This window comes from Pan paniscus, chromosome 6 (assembly GCF_029289425.2).
Source record: "Pan paniscus chromosome 6, NHGRI_mPanPan1-v2.0_pri, whole genome shotgun sequence".
Taxonomy (NCBI): Eukaryota; Metazoa; Chordata; class Mammalia; order Primates; family Hominidae; genus Pan; species Pan paniscus.
This window is the reverse complement of record NC_073255.2, coordinates 161,148,829-161,175,069: the sequence shown is the minus strand read 5'-3', so window position 1 is coordinate 161,175,069 and position 26,241 is coordinate 161,148,829. Positions and strand designations below refer to the sequence as shown.

General features: G+C 35.3%; 2 long non-coding RNA genes across 2 annotated transcripts in view; one reads left to right on the top strand and one right to left on the bottom strand.

The window, feature by feature from the left end:
* The window catches only part of LOC134730819 (uncharacterized), a 98,047-nt gene extending 91,077 nt beyond the window's left edge, over nucleotides 1–6,970 (top strand). Inside the window, exons 2-3 of the long non-coding RNA XR_010112795.1 lie at nucleotides 4,604–4,695; nucleotides 6,441–6,970. This is a non-coding gene — a long non-coding RNA (uncharacterized LOC134730819). The remainder of the gene's footprint in view (nucleotides 1–4,603; nucleotides 4,696–6,440) is intronic.
* A 1,788-nt stretch (nucleotides 6,971–8,758) lies between these two features.
* LOC117981093 (uncharacterized) overlaps nucleotides 8,759–26,241 on the bottom strand; it is a 69,275-nt gene continuing 51,792 nt past the window's right edge. Inside the window, exon 4 of the long non-coding RNA XR_008626044.2 lies at nucleotides 8,759–9,255. This is a non-coding gene — a long non-coding RNA (uncharacterized LOC117981093). The remainder of the gene's footprint in view (nucleotides 9,256–26,241) is intronic.

Sequence of the window (26,241 nt, the reverse complement as noted above, 5' to 3'; positions counted from 1 at the left end):
ACAGTATCTAATTGTGCATTAGTTCATTAATTTAGTCAACATATATTCTCTTTAAATTCTATTCTCTTAAAATTTTAAAAAATAGATGCATAATTGATGTACATAATTTCAGGGCACATGGGGTAAATTAATATATTCATGTGATTTGTAAAGATCAAATCAGTGTACATGGGATATCCATCCCCTTAAATGTTCGTGTCTTCTTTATTATGCTAGAACCACTCCAGTTCTCCTCTTCTAGCTATTTTGAAATATACAATAGATTATTGTAAACTATAGTCATTCTAGTGATCTATCTAACTTTAAGTTTTATTTCTTCCATCAAACCATATATTCACATATATACACATTATTCATTTCTTTTCAGTACCGCTTCCTTCCTATTCTTCCCAATCTCTAGCAATCACCAATCTACTCTTTATCTTCCTGAGAGCCTCTTTGTAAGAATATGTGATATTTGTCTTCCTGTGCTTGGCTTATTTCACTCAATATAATGACTTCCAGTTCCATCCATGTTGCTGTAAATGACAGGATTTTATTCTTTTTTAATAGCTGAATGATATTCCATTGTGGAATAGCACAGCCATAAAATATGGTATATAGATAGATAGATTAGATAGATAAATAGATAAATGATAGATAGATGTAGATATAGATATTACATTTTCAAATCTATTCATGTGTTGATGGGCAGTTAGGTTGATTCCATGTTGTGGCTATTGTGAATAGTGCTGCAATAAACATGGGAGACAAACGTCTTTTCAATATATTGATTTCCTTTCTTTTGGATATACATCCAGTGGTGGAGTTGTTGGATCATATGGTAGTTCTATTTTTAGTTTTTTTGAGGAACCTTCCTATGGTTCTCCATAGTGGCTGTACTAACTTACATTCCCACCAACAGTGCACAAGGGTTCCCCCTTTTCCACATCCTGGCCAGCATCTGTTATTGCCTATCTTTTAATAAAAGCCAATTTAACTGGGGAGAGATGATATCTCATTGTAGCTTTGATTTGCAATTCTCTGATGATTAATGATGCTCAACATTTTTTCATATACTTGTTTGCCATTTGTATGTCTTCTTTTGAGAAATGTATTATTTTGCCCATTAAATTTTTTTTTCTGTCAAGTTGTTTGAGCTCCTTATATAGTCTGGCTATTAATTCTTTGTCAGATGGGTAGTTTGAAAATATTTTCTCCCATTATGTGTGTTGTCTCTTCACTTTGTTGATTGTTTTATTTGCTGCGAAAACAGCAGAACACGGGAAGCTTTTAGGCTTGGTGTTATCCCACTTGTTCATTTTTAATTTGGTTGCCTGTGCTTTTGAGGTCTTACACACACAAAATCTTTGTCCAGACCAGTGTCCTGGAGCATTTCTCCAGTGTTTTTTTCTAGTAGGTTCATATTTTAATCTCTTAGATTTAAGACGTTAATCCATTTTGATTTGATTTTTGTGTATAGTAAGAGATAGGGATTTTGTGACATTCTTCTGCATAATCTAGTTTTCCCAGCACCATTTATTGAAGAGACTCCTTTTTTCCATTATGTGTTCTTGGAACCTTTGTCAAAGATGAGTTGGCTGTACATGTATGTATTTATATCTGAGTTCTCTATTCTTTTTCATTGATCTATATGTTGTTTTTATGCTAGTACCATGTTGATATGGTATCTCCAGCTTTGTTCTTTTTCCTCCAGATTTCTTTGACTATTTGGGGTCTTTTAGGTTCCATATAAATTTTAGGATTGTTTTTCCTATTTCTGTGAAGAATGTCATTGGTATTTTGATAAGGGTTCCATAGAATCTGTAGATTGCTTTGGGTAGTATTGTCATTTTCACAATATTAATTCTTTCAACCATGGGCATGGAATACTTTCTATGTGTTTGTGTCATCTTCAACTTCTTTTATCAGTGTTTTATAGTTTTCCTCATACAAATCTTTCACTTCCTTGGTAAAATAGATTCCTAGCTATTTCATATTCTTTAAATGGGATTGCTTACTTGGTTTCTTTTGCAGATGATTCCTGTTGGCAAATAGAAATGCTACAAAGTTTTGTATGTTGATTTTTGTATCCTGAGACTTTGCTGAATTTGTTTATCTGGTCTTAACAGTTTTTGTGTGGAGTTTTCAGGTTTTTATAAGATCATGTCCTCTGCCATTAGGCTAATTTGATTTCTTCCTTTCCAATTTGGGTGCCCTTCATTTATTTCTCTTGCCTAATTGCTCTGGCTAGGACTCCCAGTACTACATTGAGCAGAAGTGGTGGAAAATGGGCATGCTCGTCTTGTTCCAGATCTAAGAGAAACGCCTTCAATTTTTTTCCCAGTCAGTACAATGTTAGCTGTGGTTTTCTCATATATGACTTTTTATTATATTGAGGTATGTTCCTTCTATACCTATTTTGATAAAGGTTTTTATCACAAAAGGATGTTGAACCTTATTTATTTTATTTTACTTTAATTTCTAGGATATATGTACAGAACATGCAGGTTTGTTACATAAGTATACGTGTGCCATGTGGTTTGCTGCACCTATCAACCCATCCTCTAAGTTCCCTCCCCTCGCTCCCCGCTCCCTATTAAACCCCGATGTGTGTTGTTCCCCTCCCTATGTCCATGTATTCTTATTGTTCAGGGATGTGGAATTTTATTGAATGCTTTTTCTGCATCAATTGCAATAATCATATATATTTTTGTTTTGGTTCTGTTCATGTGATGTATCAAATTTATTGACTTGTGAATGTTGAGCCATCCTTGCACCCCCCATGATGAATCCCTCCTGATGATGGTGAATAATCTTTTTAATATGTTGTTGAATTCATTTTGCTAGTATTTTTATTGAGAATTTTTAAATCTATGTTCATCAGTGATATTGACATGCAGTTTTCCTTTTTCTTTCTGTACTTGTCTGATTTTGGTATCAAGGTATTGCTGGTCTTGTAGAAGAAGCTTAGAAATGTTCCCTCCTTTTCATATCTTTGAACATTTTTTGTAGAATTGGTGTTAGTTCTTTGTTAAATGCTTTATAGAATTCAGCAGTGAAGCCATCCAGTCCCAGGCTTTCCATTGATGGGAGACGTTTTATTACAACTTTGAACCCATTACTTGTTATTGGTTTACTGAGGTTTTATATTTCTTCATGGTTCAATCTTGATGGGTTATATGTGTCCAAGATTTTATCCATTTCTTATAGCTTTTCCAGCTGTTGGCATATTGTTGTTTATAATAGTCTCTAATGAGTCTTTGTATTTCTGTGGTCTCCGTTGTTATGTCTTTTTATTTGTGATGTCATATATTTGGATCGTCTCTCTTTTCTCAGTCTAGCCAAAGGTTTGTTGATTCTTTTTATCTTTTCAAAAAAACGATTTTTCATTTTTTCAATCTTCTGTATTTTTTTTGGTTTCAATTTTATTTCTGTTCCGATTTTTATTATTTCTTTCCTCCTACTAATTTTGGGTTTGGTTTGTGTTTGATTTACTAGCTCCTTGAGTGCATCATTGTTTATCTGAAGTCCTTCTACATTTTTGGCACAAGTATTCATTGCTATAAACTTCCCTCTTGGTACTTATTTTGCTGTACTGCTTTGGCCTTGGCTTGATTCCTTAGTGACTACAACATTCTTGTTTGTAGATACATTTTTATTGAATCTATAAAGTGAATGTAAATTATCTTCTCATAGTTCTTGTTTGATTTTAAAGAAAGTAACATTTCAAGGAGAATCCCAAGTATTATAATAATACTTTTTTTTTATAAGTATGTATTTAGCAGAAGGAATATAATGTCTTGCTGCCCCACTTCAATGATGTTTACAATAACTGTTGGGTTCAGATGATATCTATATGTTATATCTAGTATGAAGTTTTCTACCAGTTGTTCACCTAACAGTGTTATCAGCCATTGATGATAGTTGTTTAGATCCATTATTTATTAGTGGTGAAATCCAGAATAAAAGAAATACTACAGGACAAATTACCTGGTTGCTATAAAAACTAAATGAAAAAGAAAGGAGGGATAATTTTTATACTTTAAATGAAACTATGAATCATATAAACCAAATCTAATGGGTAGAACTTGTATTAATCCTAATTCAAATAATCAAACTTTAAAAATACTTTTGTGAGACAATTGAGAAAAAATGAAAATGGAATGAGTATTATGTAATATTTAAACACTACTATTAATTTTGTTGTGTTGGGTAGTGGTACCATGGCTGTGTTTTAAGTAATTACTAACAAATAGAGATAAAAAGAATTCTTAACCAGTAAAGCAACATATGGAAGTATCTGCAAATGAAATAATATAAGGTCTTATATTTGCTTTAAATTATGTCAAGAAAAAAAAGTGAGGTGGTAATAGATGAAGCAAAAAGGTTGAAAGTTAATGGTTGTTGAAGTTGGGTGATGAGCTACCAGGGTTCCTTTGACTTGTATCATTAGCTTTGCATATGCTTTCATTTTTTAAAGTAAGTTCTTTAAAAAAATTAACAGACTGCAAATGAATGATTTCCAGGTACAACCATGAAAATAATAGTAATAAATAGTATCTTATATCACTGTTTAATTACAAAGTGCTCCAACAACTATTACTTCATTTGCTATTCACAGTATCTTCTCAGGCTAATAAAATTAAGACGTCTACTTCAGGTCAGAGAGACCACAAAACTCACCTGAGACAACAGAGCTATTAAGAAGTGGAGGTGAGCTCATATTTTACTCTTCTTATGCCAAATTCTGTAATTATTCTCCACATAGGGAGCCCTGGGATTATATAAAGGATTCAGAGGTCAGTTTTGGATTCTGGCGTGGACATTACAATCATGGACATTTGTTAAGTCCCTTTTTTTTACTGCATACCAAGTTAATTATATTTTAAAGAAATAATGTTTGATCTTTGAACATTCATCGCCTTCAAAGATGAAGAATTAGTTTGTTTTTCCATACTGCTTTTGACCACCTTATGCATTCATTTACTAAATAAGATCTTGAAATATTATTGGCTGAAAGGAATTACTGACTTTACATATCAGCCCCCCCAGCCTCCCGCTCCAAAAAAAAAATTAGCAGTGCTTCTTAAACTTTAGAGTTTATAAGAATCACCTTAAGAAATTGTGGAGTAGCTTGGTTGGATTAGCCCTCTAACAAATAACAATTATAAGCTTCTGTACCCTAAATTTAAAAGAAGTATTTGAATCCACTGGACCAGGGCCTAAAGCAGGCAGAAACTTGAAGGGAGTCACCCTTGAAAGAGGAAAATTGCACTGACTGACACACATTTATTAGTTTTCACTTGAGTGAGGGCTTTCCTCAGTCTGTGCAACTAAAAAGCTGAAAGTCAAATAGAAAGCTGCAGTCTTATGTGTTTGGCAAATATAGTCTTCCAGCCTGTGGTCTGTTTATGCATTTTATAATGGTGTTGTTTATAATGAACAAAAGTTTTGGGTTGCTGAATTTATTTTTTTATGCTGATTGCCTAGATAAAACATAAAACATCTCCAGTATGTACGCTGAATGTCAAAAGAAAAAAGAACAGTATAAAACCTAGGTCTATCCCTAAGTTGTGAATATATATTATTGTATTTCTGATAGAAATATTATTGTTATAGCTTTTGTGTTTAAGTCTATGATCCAACACAATTTAATTTTTGTATATGATGTGAGATAGTGGTTGACGTTCATTTTATCCCCATGAGTATCCAGTGGTTGAAATAGTTCCACAATAGTATTTTTATTAAATATCAATTGACTATGTAAGTGTAGGACTTTTTTGAATTTTTAAATATTATTGATCAATTATCTACCCTAATGGAATACCACACTAAATACTGAAAAGCACTGATCTATAGACTAAATTTATTATTGCATCAATCTAAATATTGAAAAGTATATATGGGGATAAGTTTTCTTCAGTGTCTCATGGAATCGCCTCAACTGAGCTAACTCTGGCCTCATGACATTGGCCTTCATGAAGGTGCAGTTTTTTGAAAGTTACTATTATATTTATTTTGGAAATGCTGAGGGCATCGTACTATTTCTCCTTTATAAGAAGTCACAGGAGAAATGTTTTACAAATTTCAGTGCCAGAAGACTAATATGTCTCCTCAGTAATCCATTACATTCATCTTATGTAGTCTTGACCACTAAGAAGATGAGAGATAATAATAGTTAATTTTATGCATCAACTTGACTAGATCATATGATGCCCATGTATCTGGTTAAACATTCTTTCTGGGTATGTCTCTGAGGGTTTTGCCAGAAGAGATGAACATTTGCATTGGTAGACAGGGTAGGTGGATTGCCTTTCCCAGTATAGGTGGGTATTTTTCAGTCTATTGAAGGCCTGAATAGAACAAAACGGTGGAGAAAATGAGGATTTGATAACTCTGACTGACTGCTTGAGCTGGGATGTCAACTTTCTCTTGTTCTTGGTGCTCCTGGTTCTCAGGCCTCCAAACTTGGACTGAAATCTGTACCATCAACTCTCTGGCTCTCAAGTCTTTAAATAACACCATGAGGTTTCCTGGGCCTCCATCGTGCAGACTGCTGATTATGGAATTTCTAGCTTTTGTAATTACACGAGTCAATGAACTTCTTCATATATCTATAGTTGGTTCTGTTTCTCTGGTCAACCCTGACTACTTTATTGGTCAACTTTAACAATTCCATAGACAACCTTATTGTGAGATGAGTAGGTTGTGAAAATTTTATCCAGAATCTACAATGAACTCAAACAAATTTACAAGAAAAAGACAAACAACCCCATCAAAAAGTGGGCGAAGGACATGAACAGACACTTCTCAAAAGAAGATATTTATGCAGCCAAAAAACACATGAAAAAATGCTCACCATCACTGGCCATCAGAGAAATGCAAATCAAAATCACAATGAGATACCATCTCACACCAGTTAGAATGGCAGTCATTAAAAAGTCAGGAAACAAAGGGTGCGGGAGAGGATGTGGAGAAATAGGAACACTTTTACACTGTTGGTGGGACTGTAAACTAGTTCAACCATTGTGGAAATCAGTGTGGCGATTCCTCAGGGATCTAGAACTAGAAATACCATTTGACCCAGCCATCTCATTACTGGGTATATACCCAAAGGACTATAGATCATGCTGCTATAAAGACACATGCACACGTATGTTTATTGCAGCACTATTCACAATAGCAAAGACTTGGAACCAACCCAAATGTCCAACAATGATAGACTGGATTAAGAAAATGTGGCACATATACACCATGGAATACTATGCAGCCATAAAAAATGATGAGTTCATGTCCTTTGTAGGGACATGGATGAAATTGGAAATCATCATTCTCAGTAAACTATCGCAAGGACAAAAAACCAAACACCGCATGTTCTCACTCATAGGTGAGAATTGAACAGTGAGAACACATGGACACAGGAAGGGGAACATCACACTCTGTGGACTGTTGTGGGGTGGGGGGAGTGGGGAGGGATAGCATTGGGAGATATACCTAATGCTAAATGACGAGTTAATGGGTGCAGCACACCAGCATGGCACATGTATACATATGTAACTAATCTGCACATTGTGCACATGTACCCTAAAACTTAAAGTATAATACTAATAAAATAAAATAAAATAAAAAAGAAAAAGAAAACCTTATTGTATGTTCCTATTCTTTACATGGGGACTGTCCTTACTCTAGATTGCACCTTATTTTTTAAACTTCATTGTCAGTTTTCTTTTAGTTTACCACACATGATATATTTATATTGTTGTATTATATATACATAGGCACTCCAAATTCAACTCCTTTTTGGATGATTTAGAATTTAAATAAAACTTTACATTCAGTGTGTCTTTGGAAATATATTTTACTATTGAAAACCATAGCACTTGCATTTGGTTTAAATTTATCACATATCTAAATGGTAGTATCTGTCTTTTCTCCTGCCATATCATAAATTGATTAAGAGATGGAGCAAGAGCTTAGTAGGTTCATGTGTGAGTTCATGTCCAATTCACCCTTTTCTCCTTGTCTCCACCACCCAGCTATGGTCCCTTCTTGCCTCCAGTGTGCAGATGAGCAGCATTTAAAGAAAAAAGTGATATGTGGCCCTGATCTTATACCGTTAATTCTGAGAAGAATCACCAAAGTTAAAAGATGCTTAATGAGACCTCGAGGATATTTACACTATGCTTTTTGTAAGAGGAGGAAGAAAAAGCAAGATGAGCTATAGCACCATTGAGACACATCAGGAAGTACCAGGGAGTTCATAGTGTCCCTGCTGTTTCCAACTTTGCCTGGCAGGAGGGGTGACATGGAGTGTAGTAAATATCATCTGTCTCCTGTCTCCCAGCTCATATAGGGTACCAACATTCAGAAATAAGACATTTGACTCATCAGAAATATCAGCTGCAGGCTTGCTTCTAATGTAATGCCTATTTCTCTTTCAGGCACTACTGCTCTTTCTTTCATTTGAAAAGTTATTGATTATCTTCTGTGTTCTTTGGCATTGCTCTATGTGTTGCGGGTGAAAAAATAAATAAGATATGGATCCAGAGATGAAAGTGCCTGACTCTGAATAGCAGCAGTCATCAGCCATCATAATCCCATCCTCCCTACTCTTTACCCCTGCAGATCAGTCATTTTGCTTTTGATAACTACCACTCATCTCAGGTACCAGACAGGTAAAAGGTGATCCGCACAATGAAATGAAATGAAATGTATCAATTAGGTAAGCTTCCCCTAACTCTGTAAAGAAAGAAATGCAAAGCCACGCGAGAAGAAAAAGAATAGTTCATTGAATTATAATCTTTCTTAAACCAACGGAAACAAATTAAAGAAATAACTTCAAGCACAGATACATCAAAGAAACACCAAGGGGACAAAGGCAAGGTTTTGAAACTCTGAAATCCAAGAAGCAATATTCTTTCATATTACATTTCTCTTAATTCCAATCAGCAGAATAATACAGTATGAAAGAATACAATTAGAAATTTCCATGTACTATTCAATAATTGAGTAAGCTGGGTTGTTTATTCAGGAATTCACTGCAAATTGATTCTTAAGTGACAAAAATCCAAAGTTTGAGGAAGAATGTGCTGCAATGCCATAGATATCTTCAGCTGCAACCCATACTTTCTGCTGCATCTCACCTCATCATCACTGGTGCATAGCGATTTCCTGGCTGCCATCTCAGGGAAGCTGGCTTGACAGAGATAAGTTATATTGGAATCTAACTGTCAGAGATAGAGAACACAGTGCATCTCAATGGCAGCAACAACTCTAAAAGAAGAAAACACATGGAGTTATAGCTATTTATCTCAAAATTTTACAGGCCACCAAATCTAAAATTATCCAGTGACAAAGGGAAGTGATTATCTTTTACTAACTAGATTATTGAAAATGCTTTTGTTTGTAATTGATGCATCAAAATTTCTTCAGTGATATTTGAGTATTCTACTTTGTTTTGAGAGATTCAATTCTGATTGCTTGCAAAACAAAGAGAGAAAACTTAAAATTTAAGCCCAACGATCTCACTTTTTGCTTTTTATTTCAAATACCAACTCAAACCAGATTATCTCACTTTTTAAAAAGATGACTTCACCAAGACCAACCATATCACAGAAAAGAAACTTAAAATGGAACAAATATTTGGGATAATGAAAAGAATGAGTTATTGGTAACATGAAAGTATAAAAATATATGTGAAATCTATTTAATATTTAACTATTTTAGAACTTACTGGTTTTGGTGGAAAATAAAACTAAAAATATACAGAAAGAAGCTATCGTCAGAAAGCAATTCAATACACATAGCCATATCACAAATTTTGGGAAAGAGCCTGCTATCTTCCTATCACTACCAACCCACTCACATACCTATGGATTCAACAATTGGTATGTGTAGAATAGCACAATAATGAACATTTGAAATATAAATAATACTACAAAAATAAATAGTGGAAACATAAAGCAAAATAATCAGACAACATCAAATTTTCCTCTGTCTATTCTTTATTCATGCCTTCCCTTTCCTCCTTTAGGATGGAACTATTCTTTGTAAAAGCATCTTGAGTAACAGATGAATCAGGAACAATGACATAAATGTCAATATTAATATTTTCATATTAATATTCACCAAAAAATAGCAACGAATTATCTAAAGTTATCTGGAGTCTCAGCAGAAGCATAGTATACAACAATTGCTTGTTAACTTTAATAGTCAATCCAAAACAGAAAATTTCAAAACATTGTTATATCATAATGAAATGTCTTTGATTTCAGAGGATATTAACCCATCAAGCGACTCTAGTGGAAAACATTTCAAGTAATTTTTATGCACTGGTAATGAAAAAATACCATATGAGTCCAAGGGAAAGCAGTTTTCATTCAATTTTTCTGAGGAAAATTCAGTTAACTAAAATCAGAGCATATTTTTCAAATAGGGAAAGTAACAAAAATGAAAATAGTGCACCTTCTTGGTTGACTAATGGTATAATTTCATTAATTTGTAAGCATTAATTGCTAAATTACTATGTGCCAAGAACATTCCTAAGAACTGGAGATTTAACAATACCAGATACTTTGCCATCAAGTGATTTAGAGGGTAGTAAAAGGCACAGACGGGTACTTAGGAAACTACACTGAAAAATAAGGATGCTGCATACATAATGCTTCGGGAACACCGTGGAGGATCACAAACCAACTTTACAGAATCAGGAGAGACTTCTCCTCAACCTTCACACTTAAGCTGAGACCTGAAGAAAGGGAGAGTTAAGAAGGTATAAAAGCAGAAGAATCAGTCGATTTTCTCAATTAACAAATGTCAAGCACCACGATCCTCAGAGACAATGTGCAAAATAATAGAGTATATATAAATACTATTAGACATCTTAGTGTTTCCATATATTCAATAATTGGGTACAGTGATGTTGAGTATGGTATGTGTACTTCATGAAATAGTTCATAGGCCTTAAAATAAAGATGATCTTTGTGAATTGTGTCCACTTAGGCAGGATTTGTATTTCCCAGAATTCCCTACCCTGCACAGTTTTAAGTTAGAGTGCCAGAAAAAGACATTTTGTATGAGATTGAGATTTGGAAGGTAAAGTGAAGTCACAGAAGGCATATTCTTTCTTCAAGAGGAAGGACAGAGCAGAGTTCTGCATGTGTCATAGCTCCTGATCCTCCTCCTTGATCTGCTGGCTTCTTGTGTTGCCCTGGATCAGCAGCCAGGCCATAGCTCCTACAGTGCCTGGTAGTTCCCTTTCATCAGCTGCTTCACCTCCTGGGCCTGGAATGTGTTTTGCTTGAGGTGGCTGTCAAATTCTCTGTCCTGGTCACCCCTGTTATCAAAGTTGGAGGCTTGGAGGCCATCAGAAACCAGTGTGTGCTCCAGTCCTGCCTCATAGGTCCCAGCTCATCCTTGTAGATTAGATTCCAGCTTACCCTTACCCCATCTGTACTTTACTACTATCCTTCCTTCTCAACTACTCGCCCAGATGACTTCAGCCTCTTGCATCAGACACAGAACAGTAGCTTCATATAGACTGTTTATCCTGCTTTCTCAATTGCATAAGTTCACATCGTTGTAACTGGCTTCTCAATATATAAGATACATATAATATGGTTGAACTATATTATATACGGGTTATATATAATGTAAATATATGGTTTATATATAATATAGTATATTATATAATATATAAATATATTTATATATCATATAAAGAACCAGATATATGTGTGTGCATATGTATATATGGTTCTTCTTGATTCAGCTCTGAATGCTGCAATGATGTTTATACATTCTGTATGATAATATTGAAAAAGGAATACGGCATAATATTACATTTTAAAAGCCTGTATGCAAAACTGATTTAAATTTTAATTTCAATAGGTTAAACATAAATGGATTTAAAATTCACCAAAATATTAATTGTGATTTTGTTTGGATCAGTGAGACAATGTGTGAATTTTTGTCTTCTTTTATCCTTCAGTGTTTTCAACTTTTAAAAAATGAGCATGCATTAATTTTATCACTTAGATCAGCAATAAAACATAACCTTGCTTTTGTGACAATAAATCTTTAGAATAAAAAAAGGACAGTCACCTAACCGTGTGATTTTAGGTCCTCTTAATGCAGATAAATGCATCCTTGGGGGCTTTCTAAATGCTGATATTAAAAAACATAGTAGTAGAAAAGGTTGTAAACAATCAGAGCTACATTTTCAATATGTTCTGCTAAGACTTAGTCACCAAACTTCATGAATGTTAATTTGGAAAACTGGGTCATATTCCTCCACATAATTTTATATCTTTTTCTGTGATGAAAGTACAGATTTAAGAGACATTTAGTCCAATTTGTTAAAACTGTCTATTAAAAATATATAAATTAAAGCTCCTTGTAAATATATACACATCTATCTTATGCCATATACCCGCAAACACACATGCATTCAAAGAAATTTCTACTTCTATACTTAATTCCAAATTTTGAATTCATGTAATAACCACTTAAAAAGCGTACATATATACCCACAATTTTTGATCTTTAAAATCGATATTTTATTTAAATAATGATCCTAGCCTTTATAATCCTTTGTATGGTTCTAGCATGTCATCATTTAGAAAGAATCTCCATGAAATCATGAGACAGACATTTGTTTTTCAGTCATTGAAGACACTAAGGCCCAAAGGGATTAAAGAATGAGGTTTGGGTCTTCATCTTAATTTATTGCCATCATTATTGACTTTTTAAAACATCCTCACCTGATAATTTTCAAAAATGAGCTTCCTAGACTCCTTAAAAATTAGAGTGGGCATGTAAAAACAACCATGAACAGTCAAACATCTGGCAACATATTGGTTTTATGCTGTCAGACAAACTTATTCTTATAGTTATTTAATACATAGATGTAAATTATTCAACATGTTTAATGACAAACGAATTGGGACTTAAGCCTTTGTAAATCAAAAAATTATACATTAAGTATCCTTAGAAAATATGGACAGTAAAAATACTTAACTTTCTATCAGATTATGAGTATAAAACATACAAAAATTGACTTAATTATATTTTGTCAAAGAATTACTTTTTCAAATAGTCATTAATATACTGAGCTGTTAGTTTTAGTGTGAGAGTTTGGGAATATTCTTTTTAGGGAAGGACCAGGATACCTTTGTATGAGTGAGATACAACAACATCACAGTATGTCAATTTTTTTCAATTCAGTCACCTGGTGCAGGGGCCAGCCCATGGGCCAAATCCAGCCTACTACCTGTGTTTGTATGGTAGATGAACTAAGAACTTTTTTTCCAAAGAGTTGAAAAAACACTTTAAAAATAATATTTATGACACATGAAAATTATATGATATTCAAAATTCAATAACCCTAAGTAAAGCTTTATTGAGACACAGCCCTATTCTTTTGTGATGTATTGTTTCTCACAGGAACAATGTAGGACAGAGTAACAGCTCCTCCAACTCACAGGGTTCTTCTGTAGATAAGAGGCAAATGTAAACTAGACATAAAAATGCTGTATTTAGTATTTCTGATAAAATCCAAAAATATTTTGTCGCACGGGAAAAAACGTTTCCACAAGACTTTTATTCACATGTGGAGGGGAAAAATACTCATTCACATATAATATATTTTACTTAGATTGTTAATCTTGAGGGTACAATGACATGTTTTTATTGCGAAGTTAAATTGGATCCACTAGGCTTCCCATTCCTTCCAAATATTTGGAAATCTTTCTTTTCTACAGGCTAGAAATATGATAGCCCTTCCTACTCCAGCTTGTGACCCAGGTAAGATTGGAAAGGTGACACATTCTGAAGGTCCCTATGTAAAGCATGCCAAAGAAAAAGAAATAGATCAATGATAAGAAAATTACCCCTTTTGTAAGGTGCTGAGTGGACTGAAAACAACTATGAGTGCTTGGAACTGTGGTCATGACAACCAGTAAAGTCAATCTTAGTCAATGATACCAGTTTGAAGTGGTATCACTACTGAGCTGAAATAAAATGCTAAACTTGATGAATTCCTTTGTTCCATATATCAACAATTTTTTATTTATAATTCATTGCTATAGCTATTGTGTTATGTGGTTCCTCTCACATCATGGCTTTACAGAAGGTTCCAGACCAAACAATTACAAGTGGGTCAAAATTTTATGTAAGCACCTGGATTTTATTAAAAATGATTTCACAATTAATACTCCCAATTTATAACCCTTAATAGAATCGGGAAGATTTAAGCAAAGATGTAAGGAAATGGACATTTTGAGTCCTTACTTTCCTTGTCGGTATAAAGTTCATTAATAATAAGCAACTGCAATTGTGCTTGTATTGATACTTTTATTTCCAATTTAAAGATTGTTTTACATTTTTATTTTTTTAGAGACAGTGTCTCGCTCTTTTGCCTAGGTAGAGTGCAGTGGTTTGATCATAGCTCACGACAGCCTCAAACTCCTGTCTCAGCCTCCTGAGTAGTCATAGGTGCACACCACCATTCCTGGTAATTTTTAAAATTTTTGTAGAGACAGGGTCTCGTTGTGTTGTCCAGGTTGGTCTCAAACTCCTGGCCTCAAGCAGTCTTCCTACTTCAACCTCCCAAAATACTGGGACTACAGGCATGAGCCCCTGCACTCAGCCCCATTTATTTTTTAAATGATGGTAAATGCATTTATGGATGATTGCCAACTCATCAAAATATGTTTTTTAGACATAGCATGGTGATAAATTATGACTTACTTTTTAATTTTTTGCTAATAATAGGTGCATTGTTTTAAGCAGTTTTTAAATGGTTAAAGATGACAATAGGTACTAAGACTTATAGCTAATATTTTTGCAAGCTTACTATCTACTATACCCTGTTAAGCATTTAATTTTCATTATCTCATTTATAACTTAAACAATCTTACAATCTAGGTACCATTATTATTCCCATTCTACATATGAGAAAACAGAGCCTCACAGAAGCTAGTTCAGTTTAATACTGTAATGCATATTAGAGGGAAAGTAATTAATAGATATTAGAGTCAAGATTGAAATTCGTGCTTGCCTGACCACCAAAATTGCATTTATCTACCATTATGCCATCCTGCTTCCCATGCATGGAGAAAAACAAGTTAGAAAAAATTACTCACATAGATTTATTCTACTATTTGTCTGTATATTCATAAATATCACCAATAGTTACAAGTCTGGCAGGGTAAGATGTTTTGTGAAAAGAAGAGAGGCTTTGGAATGAGGCTCACCGGGTTTTGATCCTATAATCCTCAGCTTGTGTCCCATTTACCCATATGAGGTAAATCCTCCTAATTTACCAGGTGCTGTAAATTATGATACTTGCCCTCTGTAATGCCCACTTACTCCTCCGTAAAATAGAGGTGCTGTAACTTCCTTGAGGGTTTTTGTGTAAAATAAAATAATGTATGCACAGTAGCTAGCAAAAATAGGCACAAAGTAATTATTTTTCCTTCTGTTTTTATATTTTTCTACTGTGCATAACTTTCTGCGGAAAGGGTGAACTCATGTCTCAGTCATCCCTAAATCCCTAAATATGAACAACTCAGGTCCAACCTTAAATTTTGGCATAGTTTTTTGATATTTATCACAAGTTCATTAAGCACCATAGTAAAATTAAGGTTTCATTTTTTAAAAAATCACAAAAAATTGACCTGAAAATACTTTCAAGTGGTAAAGCACAGCCCAACTCATCTGGATGTTTATTACAATCGGTAACAATTTCAGCAAAGGGAATCTTGAGGGAAAGACACTCAGTGCAAGGACCTAAGGGCAAACTGATGTGCCAGACACATAGGGGAGTAGAAGGTAGGAAGAGTCAATGCGATCCTCAAAGAACTGTTCAAAATCAGCCCAGGGAAGAACACATACCTCTCCCACGCATTTCTGATGTTGAAGCATCTCCTTGTCCTGTATTGATATGTTACTTTCCTGGATCTTGGAGTGGGAAGAATATCCTGATAACTTTCAATATCCTATGGGTGCCTACACTCAAAATGAAAAACAAAATCCAAAATATTTCATATGAAGTTTATAATGGTAGTCAACTGTTTCATTGTCAAATGTAGTTTTAGATCTGGGAAATATTAAGGTTTACAACATAGCAAAGAAATAGTAGTGTTGGAATTGATTGATTTTTAAATAATTATTTGAAATAATAAAAAAAGTGACTATGCAAAGGTGTAATGCTAATGTGAAAAAGGTGGATTTCAACATTAATTGTATTTTTAAAGATTTAAAATTAATCAGACATTCTGGCTAATGTTGACACTGTTCAGATATTGGCCTTTGCAACAGCGTGTATTCCAAACCAAGTAAAAAATTTGATTTTTGTTAACATTTTTCATGGTGAAAGAAACTTAAATATTCCAAGAAATAAAGTCAATATTACTTATTAAAATAGTTAGGTTTCCTGAAATCTCCTTAGTTTTATATTATAAATCCTTAGTTTTTTGGGAGGCTGAGGTGGGCAAATCACGAGTTCAGGAGTTTGAGACCAGCCTGGCCAACATGGTGAAACCCTGTCTCTACTAAAAATACAAAAAATTAGCTGGATGTGGTGGCTGACTCCTGTAATCCCAGCTACTCGGAAGGCTGAGGCAGGAGGATCTCTTTAACACAGGAAATGGAGATTGCAGTGAGCTGAGATTGCACCACTGCATTCCAGCCCAGGCAACAGTACGAGACTCCGTCTCAAAAAAAAAAAAAAAGAAAGAAAAAAGTAATCCTTAATTTTATATTAAAATTTTTTATCTAAGAAGGCATTTAAAATAAGTATTTATGACTTACTGGCTTTTTAATTACAATGTCTTAAAAGAAAGAAAGGAGGGGTCAGGGCCAAGAAGGCTGACTAGAAGCAGCTACCTTGTGCAGCACTCAGGAGAGGAATGAAAGGGGCAGGTAAATACAGCATCTTTAACTGAAATATGCAGGTACTCACATTGGAACTGATCAGGGAAACAACTCAATCTATGTAGAACAGGGAAAAGCAGGGCAGGGCACCCGCCCACCCAGGAGTGACACTGAGCCAAGGGAACCCCCACACCTAACCAAGGAAAGCTGTGGGCAGAAACCCTATAAGTCAGAAGAGATTGGGGGCCAACATTCAACATTCTTAAAGAAAAGAAATTCCAACTAAGAGTTTCATATCCAGACGATCTAAGCTTCATTAGCAAAGGAGAAATAAGATTCTCAAGCAAATGCTGAGGAAATTTGTTACCACCATCTCTGCCTTACAAGACTTCCTGAAGGAAGCACTAAATATGGAAAGGAAAACCTATTACCAGCCACTGCAAAAACACACTGAAGTACATAGACCAGTGACACTATGAAGCACCCACATAAACAAGTCTGCAAAATAACCAGCTAGCATTATGATGACAGGATTAAATCCACAAATAGAAATACTAACATTAAATGTAAATGGGCTAAATGCCCCAATTAAAAGATGTAGAGTGGCGAGCTGGATAAAGAACCATGACCCACTGGTATACTAACTTTAAGAGATGCAGCTCACATCGCAAAGACACACATAGGCTCAAAATAAAGGGATGGAGGAAAATTTACCAGGCAAATGAAAAACCAAAAAAAGCAGGGGTTGCAATCCTAGTTTCTGGCAAAACAGACTTTAAACTAACAAAGGTAAAAAAGGACAAAGGGGGCACTACATAATGGTAAAGGGTTCAATTCAAAGAGAAGATCTAACTATCCTAAATATATTTGCATCCAATATAGGAACACTCAGATTTATAAAGCAAGTTCTTAGAGACCTTCAGAGACTTAGACTTCCACACAATAAGAGTGGGAGACTGTATTAGTCGGTTTTCACACAGCTATAAAGATACTATCTGAGATTCGGTAATTTATAGAGAAAGGAGGTTTATTGACTCACATTTCCATATGGCTGAGGAGGCCTCAGGAAAATTACAATCATGGCAGAAGGTAAATGGGAAGCAAGGTACATTTTACATGGTGGAGGAGAGACAGAGAGTGCAGGGGAAATGCTAGACATTTATTGAACAACCAGATCTTGTCAGAACACCCTCACTATCATGAGAACATCATGAGGAAAACTGCCTCCATCATCCAATCACCTCCCACCAGGTCCCTCTCTCAATATGCGGGGATTACAATTTGAGATGAGATTTGGGTGGGGACACAGAGCCAAACCATATCATTCTGCCCCTGGCCTCCCCAAAATCTCATGTCCTTTTCACATTTAAAAATCAATAATGCCTTCTCAACAGTTCCCCAAAGTCTTAACTCAACAGTTCCCCAAAGTCTTAACTCATTCCATCATTAACTCAAAAGTCCAAGCCCAAACTCTTATCTGAGACAAGTCAAGTCCCTTCTGCCTATGAGCCTGTAAAGTCAAAATCAAGTTAGTTACCTCCAAGATACAATGAGGGTACAGCCAATGGGTAAATGTTTCCATTCCAAATGAGAGAAATTGGCCAAAAAAAAAAAGGGTCACAGGCCCCACAGAAGTCTGAAATCCTGCTGGGCAGTCATTAAATCTTAAAGCTTCAACATTTCCTTTGACTCCATGTCTCACATCCAGGGCACACTGATGCAAGTGAGTAGGTTTCCACAGCCTTGGGCAGCTCTGTCCCTGTGGTTTAGCAGGGTACACCCCCTGCAGCTGCTTCGATGTGCTGAAGTTGAGTGCCTGTGGCTTTTCCAGGTGCACAGTGGAAGTTGTTGGTGGATCTATCATTCTGGGGTCTGGAAGACAGTGGCCCTCTTCTCACAGCTCCATTAGGCAGTGCCCCAGTGGGGACTCTGTGTGGGAATTCTGACCCCACATTTCCCTTCCATGCTGTCCTAGCAGAGGTTCTACAAGGGGGCTCTGCCTCTGCAGCAGATTTCTGACTGGATATCAGGGCATTTCCATACATCCTCTGAAATCTAGGCAGAAGGTTCCCAAAGCTCAACTATTGTCTTCTGCACACCTGCAGACCCAACACCATGTGGAAGCCACTGAGCCGTGGGGCCTGCACACTCTGAAGCAATGACCCGAGCTGTACACTGGCCCCTTTTAGCCAAGGCTGGAGCTAAAGCAGCTAGGATGCAGGGCACCAAGTCCCTAAGCTGCACAGAGCAGTGAAGCTGTGGGCTCAGTCCACAAAACTATTTTTCCCTCCTAGGCTTCTAAGTCTGTGATGGAAGGGGCTGCCTTAAAGATCTCTGATATTCCCTGGAGACATTTTCCCCATTATCTTGGCTATTACCATTTGGCTCCTCATTGCTTGTGCAAATTTCTGCAACCAGCTTGAATTTCTCCCCAGAAAATGGGTTTTTCTTTTTGACCACATAGTCAAGCTGAAAATTTTCCAAACTTTTATGATCTGCTTGCTTTTAAACTTAAGTTCTAATTTTAAACCATCTCTCTCAAGTTCAAAATTCAACAGATCTCTAGGGCAGGGGCAAAATGCTACCAGTCTCTTTGCTAAAGCATAGCAATAATGACCTTTGTTCCAGTTCCCAATAAGTTCCTTATCTCCATCTGAGACCACCTCAGCCTGGACTTCATTGTCCATATGACTATCAGCATTTTGGTCAAAACCGTTCAACAAGGCTCTAGGAAGTTCCAAACTTTCCCTCATCTTCCTGTCTTCTTCTGAGCCCTCCAAACTATTCCAACCACTGACTGTTATCCAGTTTCAAAGTTGCTTCCACATTTTCAGGTTATCATTATAGCAATGCCCCACTATCTTGGTACCAATTGTCTGTATTAATTCATTATTATACTGCTATAAAAATACTATCTGAGACTGATTAATTTATAAAGAAAGGAGGCTTGATTGAATCACGGTTCTTTATAAATCACTAATTTATAAAGAAAGGAGGCTGGTGGGGCCTCAGGAAAATTACAGTCATGGCAAAAGTTGACTGGGAAGCAAGGCACATTTTATATGGTGGCAGGAGAGAGTGCAAAAGGGAAAGTGCCACTTTAAAAATCCTCAGATCTCATGAGAACTCCTACACTATCATGAGAAAGCATGGAGGAAACTGCCCTCATGATCCAGTCACCTCCCACCAAGTTCTTCCCTTGACGTGTGGAAATTACAAATCGAGATGAAATTTGGATGGGGAAACAAACCATATCAGAGACTTTAACACCCAACTGACAATATTATATCATCAAGACAGAAAATTAACAAATACATTTCAGCACCTGAACTTGGCTCTGGATCAAGTGTACCTGATAGATATCTACAGAAATCTCCACCCTAAAACAAAGAATATACATTCTTCTTATTGCCACATGGCATTAACTCTAAATTTGATCACAGAATCGGAAGTAAAACACTCCTCGGCAAATGCAAAAGAACTGAAATAATAACAGACAGCCTCTTGGACCACAGCACAACCAAACTGGAACTCAAGATTAAGAAATTCACTCAAAATGTTAGAACAACATAGAAATTGAACAACTTGCTCCTGAATGACTTTTGGGTAAGTAATGAAATTAAGGAAGAATCAAGTTCTTTGAAATGAATGAGAACAAAGAGGCAATGTACCAGAATATCTGGGACACAACTAACATTGTGTTAAGAGGGAAATTTATTGAACTAAATGCCCACATCGAAAAGCTAGAAGTATCTCAAGTTAACAACCTAGCATTACAACTAAAAGGACTAGAGAACAAAGAGCAAGAAAACTCCAAAGCTAGCAGAAGACAAGCAATAACCAAGATCAGAACTGAACTGAAGGAGATAGACACAAAAATAGCCCTTCAAAAGATCAGTGAATCCAGGAGCTGGTTTTTGAAAAAATTAATAAAATAGACTGCTGGCTAGACTAATAAAAGAAGAAAAGAGAGAAGCTTCAAATAAACACAATCAGAAATAATAAGGGAGATATTACCATTGACCTTACAGAAATACAAACAACCATCAGGTAATATTATAAACACCACTATGCACATAAACTGGAAAATCTAGAAGAAATGGATAAATACCTGGACACATACACCCTCCCAATACTGAACTAGGAAGAAATTGAATACCTGAATAGACCAATGATGAGTTCTAAAATTGAGGCAGTAAAATAGTCTACCAACCAAAAAAAGCCCAGGACCAGACAGATTCACAGCTGAATTCCACTAGAGGTACAAAGAAGAGCTGATAGCATTCCTACTGAAACTGTTCCAAAAATTTCAGTAGAAGGGACTCCTCCCTAACTCATTCTATGAGGCGAGCATCATCCTGACACTAAAACCTGGCAGAGATACAATAAAAAAAGAAAACCTCAGGTGAATATCCTTGATGAATATCAATGCAAAAATCCTCAACTAAATACTGGCAAACCAAATCCAGAAACACATCAAAAGCTTATCCATTGCAATCAAGTAGCCTTCATCCCCAGAATGCCATGTTGGTTCAAAATATGCAAATCAGCAAATGTGATTCATCACATAAACAGAACTAAAGACAAAAACCTCATGATTATCTCAATAGATGCAGAAAAGACCATTGATAAAATTCAACACCCCTTCATGTTAAGAACTCTCAATGAACTAGGTATTGAAGGAACATACCTCAAAATAATGAGCCATATATGACAAACCCACAGCCAATATCATACTGAATGGGCAAAAGCTGGAAGCATTCCCCTTGAAAACCAGCACAAGGCAAGGATGTCCTCTCTCACCACTCCTATTCAAAATAGTATTGGAACTTCTGGCCAAGGAAATTATGCGAGAGAAAGAAATAAAGGGTATTCAGTTAGGAAGTGAGGAAGTAAAATTATCTTTGTTTGAAGATGATATAATCCTGTATCTAGAAAACCCCATCATCTCACCCCAAAAGCTTTTTAAGCTTATAAGCAACTTCAAAAAGTCTCAGGATACAAAATCAATGTGTAAAAATCACCAGCATTTTCTTATACACCAATATCAGGCAAGCTGAGAGCCAACTCACAAATGTATTCCCGTTCACGACTGTCACAGAAAGAATAAAATACCTAGGAATACAGCTAACAAGGGAAGTGAAAGACTTATTCAAGGAGAACTATAAACCACTGCTAAAAGAAATCAGAAATGACACAAACAAGTGGAGAATCATTCCATGCTCATGGGTAGGAAGAATCAATATCATTAAAATGGCCATACTGCCCAGAGCAATTTATAGATTCAGTGGTATTCCTATCAAACCACCAATGACATTCTTCACAGAGCTAGAAAAAACTATTTTAAAATTCATATAGAACCAAAATAGGGCACAAATGGGAAAGGCAATTCTAAGTAAAAAGAACAAAGCTGGAGGCGCCACACTACCTGATTTCAAACTATACTACAAGGCTAAAGTAATTAAAACAGCATGGTACTGGCACAAGAACAGACACATAGACCAATGGAGTGGAATAGAATAGACAACCCAGAAATAAGACCACACACTTACAACCATCTGCTCTTTGACAAACCTGACAAAAACAAGTAATGGGGAAAGGATTCTCTATTTAATATATGGTGCTAGGAGAACTGGCTAGCCATATGGAGAAAATTGAAACTGGACCCCTTCCTTACACCATATAAAAAAATCAACTCAAGATGCATTCAAGACTTAAATGTAAAACTCAAAACTATAAAAACCCTAGAAGAAAATCTAGGCAATACCATTCATGAGATAGATAGGCACTGGCAAAGATTTCATGATAAAGATGCCAAAGGCAAATGGAACAAAAGCAAAAATTGACAAATGAGATCTAATTAAACTAAAGAGCTTCTGCACGCAAAAGAAACTGTCAACAGTGTGAACAGACAACCTACAGAATGGGAGAAAATTTTTGCAATCCATCCATCTGACAAAGGTCTAATGTCCAGAATCTACAAGGAACTTAAACAAATTTTTTTTAAAAAGACCTCATTAAAAAGTAGATAAAGGTCATGAACAGATACTTTTCAAAAGAAGACATACAAGTGGCCAAAAAACATATGAAAAAAAAACTCAGCATCACTGATCATTAGAGAAATGCAAATCAAAACTACAATGAGATACCATCTCACACCAGTCAGAAAGACTTTTATTAAAAAGTCATAAATAACAGATGCTGGTGAGGTTGTGGAGAAAAGGGAATGCTTTCACACTGTTGGTGGAAGTGTAAATTAGTTCAATCATTGTGGAAGACAGTGTGGCAATTCCTCAAAGACCTAGAGACAGAAATATCATTCAACCCAGCAATCCCATTACTAGGTATGGGAATATAAATAATTCTATTATAAAGATACATGCATGTGTATGTTCATTGCAGCACTATTCACAAAAGCAAAGGCATGGAATAAGCCTAGATCCCCATAAATGATAGAATGGATAAAGAAAATGTGGTACACATATATCATGGAATATTATGCAGCCATAAAAAGGAATGAGATCATGTCTTTTTCAGGGACATGACTGGAGCTGGAGATCATTATCCTTAATAAACTAATGCAGGAACAGAAAACCAAATACCACACATTCTCACTTACAAGTGGGAGCTAAATTATGAGAACACATGGATGCATGTGTTCAACACACACTAGGGCTGTTGAAGATGGGGTGTGAGAGGGAGGAGGGAGAGGATCAGGAAAAATAGCTAGTGGATTCTGGGCTTAATACCTGAATGATGGGATAATCTGTGCAGCAAAGCATCATGGCACAGTTTTACCTATGTAACAAACTTGCACATCCTGCACATGTACCCCTGAACTTAAAATAAAAGTTGGAAATAAAAAATAGAAACAGAAAGAAAATACATTCTAAATCTTATATGTGTACACTTGACAGTATACATATATATAAATATATACAATGAAAGGGGAAAACATTCCAAATTATATGTATATGTACATGTTATAGGTATACACACATATTTTATACATATTTATGTACATGTTTGCACATCTCTGCATGTGTATGTGTGTACAGACACATAGGTTTTCTGATGGGATGAATTTGTAAAACGATAGTTAAATATTCTTAGAGAAAGAAACAGTCATTTGTTAACTAAAATTATAAAATTTATTACCTTTATGATTATTTTATATCTTTTTTATACTTAAAAAGTGGATGTAAGCAATCACTAACAAGAAAGACCATGGGATCCTCTGAAAATTGTACAGACTTTAGAATTAAATAAACTGGGTCATACTGCTTTCTTTAGCTTCCTACATCTGTGAACCTGACCTTGACCATGTAGCTTGACTTATTTCTCTCTCCCTCTCTTTTTTTCTTCTCTTATCCTCTCTCTCTCTCATGTAAAATTCTTTGAAGAGAAAATGAGAGAAGGTTTATGAAATGCCTAGCACACAAAAGGCACCAAATACCAAATGCTTATAAAATTATATGTTCTCAAATTTAAATGTGTACAATAAACTAGAGATCTTGTTATGCAGGGGTGTTTTTGTTTTTGTTTTTGTTTTTGTTTTGCAGAAGATCTGGAATAAAGTCTGAGTTGCTGAATTTAAAAAAATTATATGTGAGGGTGCTTTTTCCCTAGGGCCCTTGATGAAGCTAGAATAGAAGATGGAAAGGCAAAGGCAAGGAAGCAAAACATAGGGTCTGATCCTCATTAACAAGAGGAAAAGCTAGGTGAATCATATATGAAGCAAGGAGTGAGATTACAGATTTACATCATATCAATAACTATATTGAATGTAAAGGTATGAAATGTCCCAAATTAAAAGAATACAATATCACTGTGTCATAGTGATACAATAATAAAACTCAGCCCTGTGTTACTTATAAGAAGGTTGGCAAGGATATGAGTGATGGAAACTCTCCTACCCTGTAGTAGGAGTGTAAAATTAAACAACCAATGTTGCAATATGGTTTGGTATTATGTTTTAAAACTGAATCTAAACCTGCACCGTGACGCAGCAAATCCCATTTCCTAGTATATACCAACAAAAATGTGAGTAGACACTTATTCATGGAGCCAAACACTAGGGAAAAACAGACTATGATATTAGAAATCATTATCATGCGTACCTTGGAGACGGTTAAATGAGAATACTTTCTTCATGATGAATTATTGAGATGTATATTCACGGTGTTTTCTTTTTCTACATGTCTGTTATTCTTCAATGAAACAACTTCAGAAATAGAACATAATGATTAAACTGATGGCTTTATCAAATAATGCAGAAATAAGGTAAAAATAGTATTGGTAAGTCAGGGCCTATATTTTGAGTTGCCTGGTGAGAGTGGGGGTGGTGATTCTTCTTTGTTTTATTTAGTTTCTTTTGTTTCCACAACAGAGATTCTCTTGCCCAAATCAACATAACACACATGGACAAGAGTTAAATTGGGTTAAAGGTGTGGAGGATGGCTCTATGCAGCTATGCTTTGTTTGTTTAGAGCTATGTGATTTGGAGGAATGAAGTGATGAGCTAGATCTCATTAGTAGTACACTAAAACCAAAAGAGCTAAATAGGCTGGACAGTAATTACCAATGAGTGTATACCTGGTCAGCGGTATTATACGTATCGCATATGTCTAGCATATTGAAAAGCTACATATAAGGCTGGCCCCATGTTACAGGAACACCTGTAAATCATGCATTGCAAGGAGAAATATTTTCACATGAGCACTTAAAATGAGAACTCATATATACTTAATTTTTTGGCATAAATAAATCATGTACTTAAAAAGTTAAATCGTTTTATTTTATTGAAAAAGGTACTTTTAACTATCTGTTTTAAAAACCAGATCTTTTTCCTACAGAAATATTTTAGCTCCTCTTTTACAGAAATAGGCATGTCACTTTTATTTTAAATATGTATCTGTTCCCATAGCATTCCACAAAAAGCCTCCGGCTTACAGATGCTCTTAATAAACCTTAAATGGTTATTTCACTGCTGAGAACCATTAAAATGTTCACTCCTTAAAACAGAAAACAGAAAAAAAAAAAGCTGTGAAATCTGTGACCACTAATAAGGATCTCACCAACAGTCATTGCAGAGTTAGCACAAATCTTTGAGTTAAGAAGTTACATGTGCAGAGTGGCCCAATGCTTACACAAAGTCAGAACTTCCTGGTCTTCTTCTTCTCATGCCACCCCACTTAAGAAATGTACATTGTTTTTAAAACCCCGTAGGTCATGGATTCAATTCTCTGGGTTTAAACTATTAATCTAATAGTTACTTTGGTCTTGGGGAAATCATTTAACTTTATATCTTTGGATTCTTTCACCTTTAAAATAAAAATACATATCTTAAAATTCATTGTGAAATTTAAATAAGAGAATTCATAA